This window comes from Siphateles boraxobius, unplaced genomic scaffold (assembly GCF_051911475.1).
Source record: "Siphateles boraxobius isolate OS27281-9 unplaced genomic scaffold, OSU_SipBor_1 19, whole genome shotgun sequence".
Classification (NCBI taxonomy): Eukaryota; Metazoa; Chordata; class Actinopteri; order Cypriniformes; family Leuciscidae; genus Siphateles; species Siphateles boraxobius.
Window position 1 is genome coordinate 2,844,755 of NW_027508799.1, and position 15,235 is coordinate 2,859,989.

Below are 15,235 nucleotides of genomic sequence, written 5' to 3' on the forward strand. Positions count from 1 at the left end.
TTGTTCATCATTTGAAATCAAATGAGCGTTTGTAAGCTATTCAAATTTGGCGCCTATATTCAGGGATGCAAACACATGTATGGTCAAAAAAGAGAGAGGTTATCGAAGCTCTCGCCCCGCAGCAAATATCCATAATTGTGATGAATTTAATCCTTTGTAAGTTATCATTTTGCAGTGTAAGATTCAGATTCAGTCTCCAACCTAAGAGTTCACCACAGCAGAGGAGCTGGCCCTGGACTTAAATAAAGGGAAGCCAGTGATTGAAGGGATCCAGGGAGGGACATCCACTGACTCTGGCCCAGCAAGCGATACTGGCCTCTTCATACAAAGTACATTATTGCCATACTACAGCACATGGAAAATATTGAAATCTATATATATTTTGTTATGTGGACTGTGTGACTTTGCCTTGCCTTACAGTGGCTGGTAGCACCCTTACACTTTTGGAGCCACCAGACTATGATTCACCGGTGAGTACTCTTTATTAAATGATAGTCTTTGCATGTCCTGTCAAAAATATTAATACAAGTATTGAATATGGCAGAGGGAAGCCACATCTACAGCATTGGAGTGCACTTCTGCCGATGATGAGACCGTGTCGTTGGACTCCAGAAGGCTCGAGGTACTTTGTGAAAATAGACACATTTTTTTATAAGTTCATAATAGATAAGTCAGGGAAGTGGTACTAATAGAAAATATCATTTTTTACATGATCCTGACATTGGGCAGCCTGATAAGCAGCCTGGTAACATAGTGAGTATTGCCTAAAGTAAATTTACATTACGCAAAAATTCTGTTATGCTAACTAAAAGGTGTTCACAGAATTCACAAACTGTCAGATATCTCTACACAACGCATCTAAAGAGACAGATCGAGCTGACAGAAGTCAAGATTGATGTGAACAAAAGAAAGCTGCAGGACATGGACCTTGAGATGCAAATTAAACGCAAGACACTAAGGAAACTAGAACTGGAAATACAGAAACTAGAAAGATAAGTAAGTGACTTCAGTTTATACTGTAAACATGACTGTAACAATGTATTAATCATCTTTTTTTTCTCTCTCCAAAGCTCCAAGCTGACAAGTGATAAAAGCAAAATAAGAAAAATATTCCAAAACCATCGTGGTCTTGTAACTTTTTATGAATGTCAAGTACACTTTATAGTTATTGGTCCAGTGAAGTGGAACTAGAATTTGGGAAGATAACCACAGTGTGTGCTACTGATGCCAAATAAAATGCATGTACACACGAATGTTATATAGCCTATACATTATCCTTTATTAAGGGATGGGGTAAATCAAAACTAAATTAACTGAAATAATTTGCAATGTATTGTTCTCTAACAAGTCTACCATTTCTGTTATCTGGGAATATGGCAGCATTGTCCCAATCAACATCCAAAGCAACTCTGGGAGCCCTTTCTTTTCTTAGGCAGACAATATTGTGCAGCACTGTGAAGGCAACAGTCATGTCACATGCTCTGTCTGGGGAGACCCTCAGGTGGTTCAAGCACTGAAATCGTGATTTCAGGAGGCCGAAGGTCATTTCAATTCGAGCCCTGGTTTTGGCATGGTTGTAAGCTTGCTGTGCTGGGGTTTGGGCGTCTGTAATAGGAGTCATCAGAAATGTCTCACAAGCATAGCCTTTGTCCCCCAGGAGCACACCAGAGAACTCACCTATGAAATACAAAACATAATTCTTACAAGTACTGTACTCTTGATGTTTAAGGTGCTTAAAAAAATAAAATGGGGTGGCTTACCTAGAGAGAGTCTCTGGTAAATTCTACTGGCCCAAAAGATTCTGGAATCATGGACTGAGCCAGGCCACTTTGCCTCTAAATTTGTGATAAGGCAGTCAGCATCACAGATCATCTGTAAATATATATTATAGCCTATTAAGGTCATTTAATGGACAGAATAATTATGTAGCTAACAGTAAGCATAACTCATTCTTACCTGAACATTGACACTGTGGAAGGATTTCCTGTTAACATAATCTCCCTCATGTGCCCCTGAGGGGCGTTGGATACGAATATGGGTGCAATCCACTGTACCAATTACATTAGGAAAAGCTGTAACACAAAATAATGAGTGTCATAGACTGTGCTAATGTAAGATGTTGTAGTAATCTGTTGTTCGTGTTACCTGCAATCCACTAGCGTAGCCAGGAATCACAATGTAGGTGGGCCCAGAGAAAAGCAGGTGGGCACAGCCTAAAATGCATCTGTGTGACCAAAATAGGCCAACACAACTACACCTGCTTGAATACACCACAGTTTAATCAGAGCACAAGCATGTATGTCATCATAAGCAATGTTAAGAACAAAACGATAAAAACAGCATTTCCACTGTGCGCGGGCACACTACACACACACGCGCATCTGACAGATGCAAAACAACACCATCATCAAATCAACAGGACAGTAGTGGACAGTGTGTAAAAACAATGCTTGGTCATAGTCTGGCTCAGCGGCCACATAAACCACGTCAAATAAGATTGACTAGGCAACTACATAGTAAACGTAGATTGGTTTACTTTTGATGACCAGCTTATAACAGGAGACGACAGGGCTTAGAGTTGAACAGTGCAATGATTTCGTTATAGTCTGTTGTGAACTTCTTCTCAAGTGTAGAAAAGATAGAGTTGCAGACCAGGAGATTGTTGAGGTATAAGTTCTTTATTTCGTCGCTGTAGTCATCTCAATCAAGTCTAACTAAGGGAACTTTACATTGTAGTTTATATACATTTCAAGGGGGAGGGATTGCATATAGGTGGAGACTTCTCTGAAAACAAAGCAAATGTAAATAAGGTATACAGATTGTGGAACCTGCTCAGCATGAGACACGAGAACAGGAAAGACAGACTTCTCGTACTGAGATGAGACAAATGGTCTCAGTAATAAAATAACAGGTGTTCAAACTTGCTCAGCATGACTCTTCACCCGGTAAACAACGAGAACAGGAAAACCCTAGCCTTCTCGTACTGAGATGGGACAGTCAGGAATATCCCGCTGGGAACCACTACCGTTTGCAGAGATTTCCTGGTCTCATCATTTCTAAACTTTCTCAATATAAAATACTATTGTATTGGAAATCTAAATTAAACATTTAAATAAATTTGTAATCCTACAAGTCCAACGATTCAGTCAATTCTCTTTCAAATGAGAGCAAGTAAGTTGCTTGGTAAATTGCTCTGTTTCATTTTAGTTTATACTTAGCTAAACTTCAATGTCCCTCTGTGAAATATGCTCGTCGTTGTGAAGGGGGAGGGGGGGTGTCCTGTTCGCAATCTGACTGCGAAATGAGCTACGTGGGCATTTCGTCATCACCATGACAACCAAACAAGAATCAAGAAACTTTGAGATTTAGTTTTATAGGTAAAGAATTGTGATAATCGCAACAGACTTACCTCCGGCTACTTTGTGAGGCCACTGACTGGATGGGCCTGACTGACATGTGGGTGGGCCCAGGCTCATCCAGGCCCACCCGTAGCTACGCGAATGCTGCAATCTTGTAGAACTCCTCCTTGATGTGGATGAATCTTCTGTGACCCAGGGAAGCTGATAAATATGTGCACAAGAGATTTCAATCCCAGACTTATATTTCTTATTGTGCGGCAAATAGTGGCTTTATTGAGGTTTTCTGCATCACCGACAGAATACAGAAACATGCCACTTGCAAAGAATCGCAGTGCTACGCAGACCATCTGTGGGACAGTGAGAGCATGGCTCCGTGCTGTCCTGTGCTGTATGTTTGGACCCAGCAGCCTACACAAATATCTGATGCCATCACCTGAGAATCTGTACCTCTCAGTCAGATATTCATCTGAAAAGGCCAATGGGTCTGCCCTATCTCGGAAGACTCTTTCATGCCTGAATGCTCGTCTGAGTATTAAAACTTCCTCATCAACTACATCATCCAACAAAGGGCAAGCCATTGTGAATAGGAAAAACAAATCTTTAGTCTATATATACTATATATTGACCTCGTTACAGACTTAATTGAAACCACATTTACAACTTAATGAGCCATTTCTTATTATCTCATCAACTGCAATAAAATAGACTATAATATATTGATATTTTTTCTCAATCAACTGTACATTTCTACTCTATACTTGCATAGATATACATAGTCTATGTTCTTTTGCATTGTGTTGGCATTTATTGTGGACAGCAAAGTTATAATTGCTCAGGAAAATCTGCTTTCCTCACTGCAGGTGTATGTCAATAAACACTTTAAATCTTGAATAATATATATATTCATCAAACCTCTGACAGTGAAATGAACAGCAGTTTTCAATAATAACTAAAATAGCAGTATGCATACTTAGATGAATGATAGTATATCTAGTATTTTAACGCAGGTCCAGGAAGTTACTAAAACATTAATATCTAGTAGGATTTAGGGAGGAACTAGCCGATAAATCACTAGGATTAATCTTAGCCTGGTTATTAGCCTGCTCCTAACTAATCTTTCTTTCTTTCTACTTAATCTATCTATCTTTCTTTCTAACTAATCTATCTTTCTTTCTCTTTCTTTCTTTCTAACTAATCTTTCTTTCTAACTAATCCATCATTCTTTCTCTTTCTTTCTTTCTAACTAATCTTTCTTTCTAACTAATCCATCATTCTTTCTTTCTTTCTAACTAATCCATCATTCTTTCTTTCTTTCTAACTAATCCATCTTTCTTTCTAACTATTCTATCTTTCTTTCTTTCTATCTAACTAATCTTTCTTTCTAACTAATCTATCTATCTTTCTTTCTAACTAATCTTTCTATCTTTCTTTCTTTCTTTCTTTCTAACTAATCCATCATTCTTTCTTTCTTTCTAACTAATCCATCTTTCTTTCTAACTATTCTATCTTTCTTTCTTTCTATCTAACTAATCTTTCTTTCTAACTAATCTATCTATCTTTCTTTCTAACTAATCTTTCTATCTTTCTTTCTTTCTTTCTTTCTAACTAATCCATCATTCTTTCTTTCTTTCTAACTAATCCATCTTTCTTTCTAACTATTCTATCTTTCTTTCTTTCTATCTAACTAATCTTTCTTTCTAACTAATCTATCTATCTTTCTTTCTAACTAATGTTTCTATCTTTCTTTCTTTCTTTCTAACTAATCTATCTTTCTTTCTAACTAATCTATCTTTCTAATTAATCTTTCTTTCTAACTAATCTATCTTTTTTCTTTTTAACTAATCTATCTTTTTTCTTTCTAACTAATCTATCTTTTTTCTTTTTAACTAATCTATCTTTCTTTATTTCTTTCTTACTAATCTTTCTTTCTAACTAATCTTTCTTTCTTTCTAACTAATCTATCTATCTTTCTAACTAATCTATCTTTCTTTCTTTCTAACTAATCTTTCTTTCTTTCTAACTAATATTTCTTTCTTTCTAACTAATCTATCTATCTTTCTTTCTAACTAATCTATCTATCTATCTATCTATCTATCTATCTATCTTTCTAACAAATCCATCTTTCTTTCTAAATAATCATTTTTCATTCTAACTAATCCTTTCTTTCTTTCTTTCTTTCTTTCTTTCTTTCTTTCTAACAAATCCATCTTTCTTTCTAACTAATCTATTTTTCTTTCTATCTAACTAATCTATCTTTCTTTCTTTCTTTCTAACTAATCTATCTTTTTTCTTTCTAACTAATCTTTCTAACTAATCTATCTTTCTTTCTTAACTACTCTATCTTTCTTTCTTTCTTACTGATCTTTCTTTCAAATCGATCTTTCTGTCTTTCTAACTAATCTTTCTTTCTATCTATCTTTCTAACTAATCTTTCTTTCTAATCTATCTTTCTTTCTAACTAATCTTTCTTTCTAACAAATCTTTCTTTCATTGAAACTAATCTTTCTATCTATCTATTATTTATCTATCTTTTTAACCAATCGTTTTCTTTCTTTCTAACTATTCTTTCTTTCTTTCTTTCTTTCTAACTAATCTTTCTTTCCTTCTACTTAATCTATCTTTCTTTCTAACTAATCTATCTATCTTTCTTTCTAACTAATCTATCTTTCTTTCTCTTTCCTTCTTTCTAACTAATCTATCTTTCTTTCTCTTTCTTTCTTTCTTTCTAACTTATCTATCTTCCTTTTTTTCTAACTAATCTTTCTTTCTTTCTAACTAATCTTTATTTTTTTCTAACTAATCCATCTTTCTTTCTTTCTAACTAATCCATCTTTCTTTCTAACTAATCCATCTTTCTTTCTTTCTAACTAATCTTTTTTTTTCTAACAAATCCATCTTTCTTTCTAACTAATCTTTCTTTCTTTCTAACTAATCTATCTATCTTTCTTTGTTTCTAACTAATCTTTCTTTCTTTCTAACTAATCTATCTTTCTTTCTTTCTAACTAATCTATCGTTCTTTCTTTCTAACTAATCTATCTTTTTTCTAACTAATCCATCTTTCTTTCTTTCTTTCTTTCTTTCTTTGTTTCTAGCTAATCCATCTTTTTTTCTAACTAATCCATCTTTCTTTCTTTCTAACTAATCTTTCTTTTTTTCTAACAAATCCATCTTTCTTTCTAACTAATCTTTCTTTCTTTCTAACTAATTTATCTATCTTTCTTTGTTTCTAACTAATCTTTCTTTCTTTCTAACTAATCTATCTTTCTTTCTTTCTAACTAATCTATCGTTCTTTCTTTCTAACTAATCTATCGTTCTTTCTAACTAATCTATCTATCTATCTTTCTAACTAATCTATCTATCTTTCTTTCTTTCTAACTAATCTATCTTTATTTCTTTCTAACTAATCTATCTTTCTTTTCTAACTAATCTATCTATCTTTCTTTCTAACTAATCTATCTTTTTTGTTTCTAACTAATCTCTTTCTTTCTTTCTAACAAATCTGTCTTTCTTTCTTTCTCACTAATCTATCTTTCTTTCATTCTAACAAATCTATCTTTCTTTCTTTCTAACTAATCTGTCTTTCTTTCATTCTAACTAATCTATCTTTCTTTCTAACTAATCTATCTTTCTTTCTTTCTAATTAATCTTTCTTTCTAACTAATCTATCTTTTTTCTTTCTAACTAATCTATATTTTTTCTTTTTAACTAATCTATCTATCTTTATTTCTTTCTTACTAATCTTTCTTTCTAACTAATCTATCTATCTTTCTTTCTAACTAATCTATCTTTCTTTCTTTCTAACTAATCTTTCTTTCTTTCTAACTAATCTATCTATCTTTCTTTCTTTCTAACTAATCTATCTATCTATCTATCTTTCTAACTAATCTATCTATCTATCTTTCTTTCTAACAAATCCATCTTTCTTTCTAAATAATCCTTTCTTTCTTTCTAACTAATCCTTTCTTTCTTTCTAACAAATCCATCTTTCTTTCTAACTAATCCTTTCCTTCTTTCTTTCTAACTAATCCTTTCTTTCTTTCTAACTAAACTATTTTTCTTTCTATCTAGCTAATCTATCTTTCTTTCTTTCTAACTAATCTATCTTTTTTCTTTCTAACTAATCAATTTTTCTGTCTTTCATACTAATCTATTTTTCTTTCTTTCTAACTAATCTATCTTTCTTTCTTAACTACTCTATCTTTCTTTCTTTCTGATCTTTCTTTCAAATCGATCTTTCTGTCTTTCTAACTAATCTTTCTTTCTATCTATCTTTCTTTCTAACTAATCTTTCTAACTAATCTATCTTTCTTTCTTAACTACTCTATCTTTCTTTCTTTCTTTCTTTCTTTCTGATCTTTCTTTCAAATCGATCTTTCTGTCTTTCTAACTAATCTTGCTTTCTATCTATCTTTCTAACTAATCTTTCTTTCTAATCTATCTTTCTTTCTTTCTAACTAATCTTTTTCTTTCTAACAAATCTTTCTTTCATTGAAACTAATCTTTCTATCTATCTATTATTTATCTATCTTTCTAACCAATTGTTTTCTTTCTTTCTAACTATTCTTTATTTCTTTCTTTCTAACTAATCTTTCTTTATTTTTTTCTACTTAATCTATCTTTCTTTCTAACTAATCTATCTATCTATCTTTCTTTCTAACTAATCTATCTTTCTTTCTCTTTCTTTCTAACTAATCTATCTTTCTTACTTTCTAACTTATCTATCTTCCTTTCTTTCTAACTAATCTTTCTTTTTTCTAACTAATCCATCTTTCTTTCTTTCTTTCTAACTAATCCATCTTTCTTTCTAACTAATCCATCTTTCTTTCTAACTAATCTTTCTTTTTTTCTTACAAATCCATCTTTCTTTCTAACTAATCTGTCTTTCTTTCATTCTAACAAATCTATCTATCTTTCTTTGTTTCTAACTAATCTTTCTTTCTTTCTAACTAATCTATCTTTCTTTCTTTCTAACTAATCTATATTTCTTTCTTTCTAACTAATCTATCTTTCTTTCTTTCTAACTAATCTATCTTTCTTTCTTTCTAACAAATCTATCTATCTTTCTAACTAATCTATCTCTTTATTTCTAACTATTCTATCTATCTTTCTTTCTAACTAATCTATCTTTCTTTCTAACTAATATATCTTTCTTTCTTTCTAACTAATCTATCTTTTTTTCTAACTAATCTATCTATCTTTATTTCTTTCTAACTAATCTTTCTTTCTAAATAATCTATCTTTCTTTCTTTCTAACTAATGTTTCTTTCTTTCTAACTAATCTATCTTTCTTTCTTTCTAACTAATCTATCTATCTTTATTTCTTTCTGACTAATCTTTCTTTCTAACTAATCTATCTATCTTTCTTTCTAACTAATCTTTCTTTCTAACTAAGCTATCTTTCTTTCTCTAATGTTTCTTTCTTTCTAACTAATCTATCTTCCTTACTAATCTCTTTCTTTCTAACTAATCTTTCTTTCTTTCTACTTAATCTATCTTTCTTTCTAACTAATCTATCTTTTTTCTAACTAATCTTTCTTTCTAACTAAGCTATCTTTCTTTCTCTTTCTTTTTTTCTAACTAATCTTTCTTTCTTTCTAACTAATCTATCTTTCTTTCTTTCTAACTAATCTATCTATCTTTATTTCTTTCTAACTAATCTTTCTTTCTAACTAATCTATCTTTCTTTCTAACTAATCTTTCTTTCTAACTAAGCTATCTTTCTTTCTCTAATGTTTCTTTCTGACTAATCTATCTTCCTTACTAATCTCTTTCTTTCTAACTAATCTTTCTTTCTTTCTACTTAATCTATCTTTCTTTCTAACTAATCTATCTTTTTTCTAACTAATCTTTCTTTCTAACTAAGCTATCTTTCTTTCTCTTTCTTTTTTCTAACTAATCTTTCTTTCTTTCTAACTAATCCATCTTTCTTTCTTTCTTTCTAACTAATCCATCTTTCTTTCTTTCCTTCTAACTAATCCATCTTTCTTTCTAACTAATCCATCTTTTTTCTTTCTAACTAATCCATCTTTTTTCTTTCTAACTAATCTATCTATCTTTCTTTGTTTCTAACTAATCTTTCTTTCTTTCTAACTAATCTATCTTTCTTTCTAACTAATCTATCTTTCTTTCTAACTAATCTATCTTTCTTTCTTTCTAAGTAATCTATCTTTCTTTCTTTCTAACTAATCCATCTTTCTTTCTTTCTAACTAATGCATCTTTCTTTCTAACAAATCCATCTTTCTTTCTAACTAATCTTTCTGTCTTTCTAAATATTCTATCTTTCTTTCTTTCTAACTAATCTTTCTTTCTTTCTAACTAATCTTTCTTTCTTTCTTTCTAACTAATCTTTCTTTCTTTCTAACTAATATTTCTTTCTTTCTAACTAATCTATCTATCTTTCTTTCTTTCTTTCTAACTAATCCTTTCTTTCTTTCTTTCTAACAAATCCATCTTTCTTTCTAACTAATCCTTTCTTTCTTTCTTTCTAACTAATCCTTTCTTTCTTTCTAACTAATCTATTTTTCTTTCTATCTAACTAATCTATCTTTCTTTCTTTCTAACTAATCCATCTTTCTTTCTTTCTAACTAATGCATCTTTCTTTCTAACAAATCCATCTTTCTTTCTAACTAATCTTTCTGTCTTTCTAAATATTCTATCTTTCTTTCTTTCTAACTAATCTTTCTTTCTTTCTAACTAATCTTTCTTTCTTTCTTTCTAACTAATCTTTCTTTCTTTCTAACTAATATTTCTTTCTTTCTAACTAATCTATCTATCTTTCTTTCTTTCTTTCTAACTAATCCTTTCTTTCTTTCTTTCTAACAAATCCATCTTTCTTTCTAACTAATCCTTTCTTTCTTTCTTTCTAACTAATCCTTTCTTTCTTTCTAACTAATCTATTTTTCTTTCTATCTAACTAATCTATCTTTTTTTCCTAACTAATCTATCTTTCTTTCTTAACTACTCTATCTTTCTTTCTTTCTTTCTTACTGATCTTTCTTTCAAATCGATCTTTCTGTCTTTCTAACTAATCTTTCTTTCTATCTTTCTTTCTAACTAATCTTTCTTTCTATCTATCTTTCTAACTAATCTTTCTTTCTAACTAATCTTTCTTTCTTTCTATCTATCTTTCTAACTAATCTTTCTTTCTAATCTATTCATTGAAACTAATCTTTCTATCTATATATTATTCATCTATCTTTCTAACCAATCATTTTCTTTCTTTCTAACTATTCTTTCTTTCTGACTAATCCAACTATCAAACTTCAAACTACTTTAAACTTCAAACTATTTTAAACTTATTCAAACTCTCTGGTCCGGCTTTCTCAAGCCAACTTAAAGTTTGTCTCATCAAACTTTTTTTTCTAGTTAATAAATTATAATTTATAAATCAGTGTCTGCTGCAAACATATCTCCATCTCCGCTGTAAAGCAGATGCGCCTTTAGAGAGAAATGCACCTTTCATACGGATTACATGATCAGAGGGTATTTGCTTTCGATTCGAATATGTTCGTTTAAAAGTGGACATTTCAAGCTTTATATAGGTAGGATATATTTTGTTTCAGTTCATTTATGAGACACGCTCCAGTTCAAGGAGATCATGAAAGTGCGCCTGATTGTTTTATTTATTTTACAAAAGCACAACATTTTCTTGTTATTGTGAGTTTTAATAAAAGTTGTTGCGAATATGTATTATTATTTCTTTTCTGTATGACCAGAAATTATTATAGTATTTTAAGTTGTTTCCACTGTTGATAGGAAAATGCACGTGTTCACGCCCGCGCGTCCGTGCCATGCACTAAGCGCGCTCCACACTCCGCACAAACATGGATATGCGTCAAAATCTTGTTTATTTGTGATAATCTTAGCCATGTAGGCCTATTATTGTTGTCTAACTTGTATTATGACTGACATTTGACGAATTGCTTTGTTCTTTTTTGTTTGTTGTTGTTAAGACGCATGCGTCTTGCATGGACTTCATGAGGCACACTAGCACCCACACGCAAAGTCTCTCTCGCTCTCGCTCTCTCCCTCTCCGCCGTGCTCGTGCGGTTTGAACATAATATAGCCTACATATTCACGTAGCCTTTCGAAAACTATAATATATAGAAAAATACATATTACCGATGAAATACGGGACAAAACGGGATTTTTTCATTATAAGTCGGGACTGTCCCGACTTATTATGAAAGAATAAGTACGGGACTGCCCCGGGAAAAATGAGACGTCTGGTCACCCTAATGGTGTGTTCACACCGAACGCGAATAGAGCGTCAAATACGCGTCTATCGCGTCTAGTTAGACGCTTGAACATTGAAACCATTCGCACGTCCGCGTCACTCGCGAATAAAAAAACAACAACACAATTTCTTTCTGGCATACGTTTCCGTCATGTCTGAAATAAAAGATATTGCTGCTCTGTACTTGTTGTGGAAGTCCCAAATACAGAGGAAAGCCAAACGCCGACATGTCTGGGTTCACAGCACCATCCAGAGGCGCACCCAACTCAGTGAATTTCACCGTCTTCTCCAGGAACTGCGCCTGGATGACAGCCGCTTCCAGCGCTATTTGAGAATGACGGGTGCCCAGTTTGATAACCTGCTAGCTAGGGTCGCTGACAGGATTTCTCGGATGGACACCAACTACAGGCGATCCGTCTCAGCTGCGGAGCGCCTTTCCATCTGTCTCAGGTCAGGGGCAGTTTCATAAAATAACGTTTTTGCTGTGATTTAATTACAATAAATGTATGAAAAACATGCCGAAACAAATAAATTATGTTGATTTGTATAGACTAGGCCTACGTCTGTTTTGTCAGGCCTGTCCATAAAATGATAAGGGGGAAAAGATGTTTACAATGCTGATTTTCTGAATGGAGTTTGGATCTGTAGCTGCTCAATATACCTAGTAAAATATATAGCAACATCTATTTAAAATACATTTATTGTAAAGGCACATAAATGTAGCCTATTTTAAATACATTATAGTGAAAAAAATCATTAGGGTAACGCCATTACAAATAGCAATAAACACTAATTAATAACCCCCCAAAAAAAAATCTACACCACAAGTGACTTTAAATGTTTTCTATGCTGCAGATACCTTGCCACAGGTGACTCCTTCAGGACAATTGCCAACAGCTTCCGTGTTGGGGTCTCTACAGTGTCCATGATTGTCCCTGATGTTGCCGCTGCAATTTGGGACTGCCTTGTAGAAGATTTCATGCCTGTCCGCACCACTGATGAGTGGAGGTCAATCGCAGTGAAGTTTGAAGAGAGGTGGAATTTTCCTCTCTGCTGTGGCGCTCTTGATGGGAAACATGTTGTCCTGAAAGCACCTCCTAACTCAGGATCCCAGTTTTTTAATTACAAGGGAACATTCTCTTTAGTTCTCTTGGCAGTTGTGGATGCCCAATATTGTTTCAGGGTAATTGATGTCGGGGGCTACGGGAGAACCAGCGATGGAGGAATTCTTGCCAACTCCGCTTTTGGTAAAGCACTACAGTCAGGTACCCTCCACCTCCCTGCTGTCCTGCCACTACCAGAAGCTGACCACCGAGGACCCCAGCCACATGTATTTGTCGCTGATGAGGCTTTTCCACTACGGAGAAACCTCATGAGACCCTTCCCCGGGCGTATCCTTCCAAAGGAGCATAGAGTCTACAACTACCGTCTGTCCCGGGCTAGATTGGTCGTTGAAAATGCCTTTGGGATCCTTTCATCCCAGTGGAGGATGTACAGGCGTGCCATTGAGGTCCACCATGATGTTGCTGAGAGGTGCGTCAAAGCCACCTGTGTTCTCCATAACTTTTTGCGGAAGACATCCCAGACACCTGCGGTGAGGATGATCATCCCAGTTGGTGAGGTGGAGCCACTGCCAGGTCTGGGAAGACTTTCTGCAAACAATTCTGCTAGAGAGGCCGTCAGGGTCAGGGAGGCCTTCACATCCTACTTCTCTGCAGAGGGAACTGTCGCATGGCAAGATGCTGTCTAGTCTAGTGCACAAGCACTATAACACTGTTTTGATATATTGCTAATTTGTATTAATTTTTTTATGTATTCTTTTGTTTTTTATATGTTAAGCTGTGTGTCGGGACCCCCCTCGAATATTAATAAATGTTAATAAATCCCCTGATTTAATATTAATAAATAAATTACTCCAACATACCCCAGACTGTTCTAGAGTCATGACATGTAGAAAGGCACATTTTGTTACCTTTACATTTTGGGGGGGAAAAAACACACAAACAAACAGTTCATTCTCAAACAAATTGCTTTAATACATTAACACTTTAAAAACTCATTTGTGAGCATATTTGATAATATTAAATAAACAAAAATGATAAACTGTATGTGCAACTTAAAGGATTGGTACCAATCTTATACTGGCTCCAGATTCAGTGTCACAGTTGACGATTCATAAATCAGTTTATGAATCTGAAATTTCACTAACAGTTTTTGTTGTGGTGGCAATTGTTGTAAGGAAGGAAGCAGGCTTTGGAAGAAAAGCTCATCCTCTGTGGGCGGAGGTGGGGCAGATGGGGCTGGTCTCTGCAATGTTTGAAGCAGCAGCCTCTAAATCTCTGCCTCCCTCGCTTTCTTCTGAGTCCTTCTGTTTATATGAAATGGAAACACGTTCTTTGTATATATTCTGAATTCCATCCATGGAATAGTTTGTAAAAATTAGTTGTTTATTTTATTTTTTGTTTTGTTTTTAAGTTTTGAAATCAGGAAACTTAGGAATCTAAATCTAACTTAATGGCTTGAAGTGATGTCCGGAATACAGTGAGTCTACGTTAAACACACTACTAATAAACCAGAGAAATATCCCGGTGTCGAAACCTTGAATGCCTGGGCACTGCTAACTTTGGCTAATGCCAGTGCTACGGCTAACAAGTTCCTAATAATGTAAAAATAGCTAGAATCAAGTAAAGGGTGTATATTTTCATCACTTACCAGGTAGTCCAACTTCCTCGCTTACTTTTCTCCAAGCTATTTCTTTTCCCCCCCGGTCTCTGTACGTAACGACGTAGTATCATATAATTCAGGGTACCCACAGACGACAACGATTAGCATCTCCTCCATTTTCTTCAACAGTGATAGACCGGACGTATCGATTAGCTCTTCGTTGATTGGCTGGCGCAACAAAGCGTCATGCGAATCCTCCGCTCGCAGTTCAAAGTTTTCAACTTGCGCGGAAGACGTTCGCGGCAAAACGCGTCGCCCAATTCGCGTCATTCGCGACGCCCGGCGCGAATGATACGTCTATTCGCGTCTTTGCATTGACTTTGTATGTAATCTACTCGCGCGAATAATTAAATTCGGGTTCGGTGGGAACACACCATAATGTTAACCAACGCGTCGGTTGAAAACTTTTCAGAATGCCGCAAGCGCACAGCAGGTCATGTGACAAACCAACCGATCAGCTAAGGCCTTTCAGTAACAACATCGAAGCTGATCGCTGTACAGGGCAGGTTTTTATTTCTCATCTCCATAAATATATATGTAGCAGTAAAGTTAATGCAAGGGCTAGAAATCAATTAATCCTTTGTATCGAATGCAATGGATCCTCGTCATCACGTCATGGTTGCATAGCAACAACAGATGCTACGGGAGCGGAAGCGCTTGTGGAAACAAGGAGAAAACGGCACGGCCCTTAAAATAGTCCCAATATTTACACTTATTATAGGTGTACCTTAGTTATTCAGAATAAGACAAAAGCACGGTTTTGAAAATGGATTCATTATGTACTCGCTCATTACATACATTTTTAAACATTTTAAATACTTAAAGTTACAGATTTAATAATAATAATGATAATTATAAGAAGAAAATGAGGACGTGAATCATACATATTATTATTATTATAACAATGATAAT

The 15,235-nt window shown here is 34.0% G+C and overlaps 3 long non-coding RNA genes across 3 annotated transcripts; 2 read left to right on the forward strand and 1 right to left on the reverse strand.

Moving 5' to 3' along the window:
- Positions 1-215: 215 nt before the first annotated feature.
- On the forward strand, positions 216-623 carry LOC143741611 (uncharacterized). Its single transcript, XR_013205170.1, has 3 exons — positions 216-329; positions 421-470; positions 545-623. It is a non-coding gene; the product is annotated as an uncharacterized LOC143741611 (long non-coding RNA).
- Positions 624-700: 77 nt separating this feature from the next.
- On the forward strand, positions 701-1,108 carry LOC143741607 (uncharacterized). The gene is made up of 3 exons (XR_013205165.1): positions 701-753; positions 823-996; positions 1,071-1,108. It is a non-coding gene; the product is annotated as an uncharacterized LOC143741607 (long non-coding RNA).
- Positions 1,109-1,165: 57 nt separating this feature from the next.
- LOC143741609 (uncharacterized) lies at positions 1,166-2,135 on the reverse strand. Its single transcript, XR_013205168.1, has 3 exons — positions 1,957-2,135; positions 1,761-1,872; positions 1,166-1,677 (listed from the first exon to the last, which is right to left on the reverse strand). It is a non-coding gene; the product is annotated as an uncharacterized LOC143741609 (long non-coding RNA).
- Between the last annotated feature and the right edge of the window lie 13,100 nt (positions 2,136-15,235).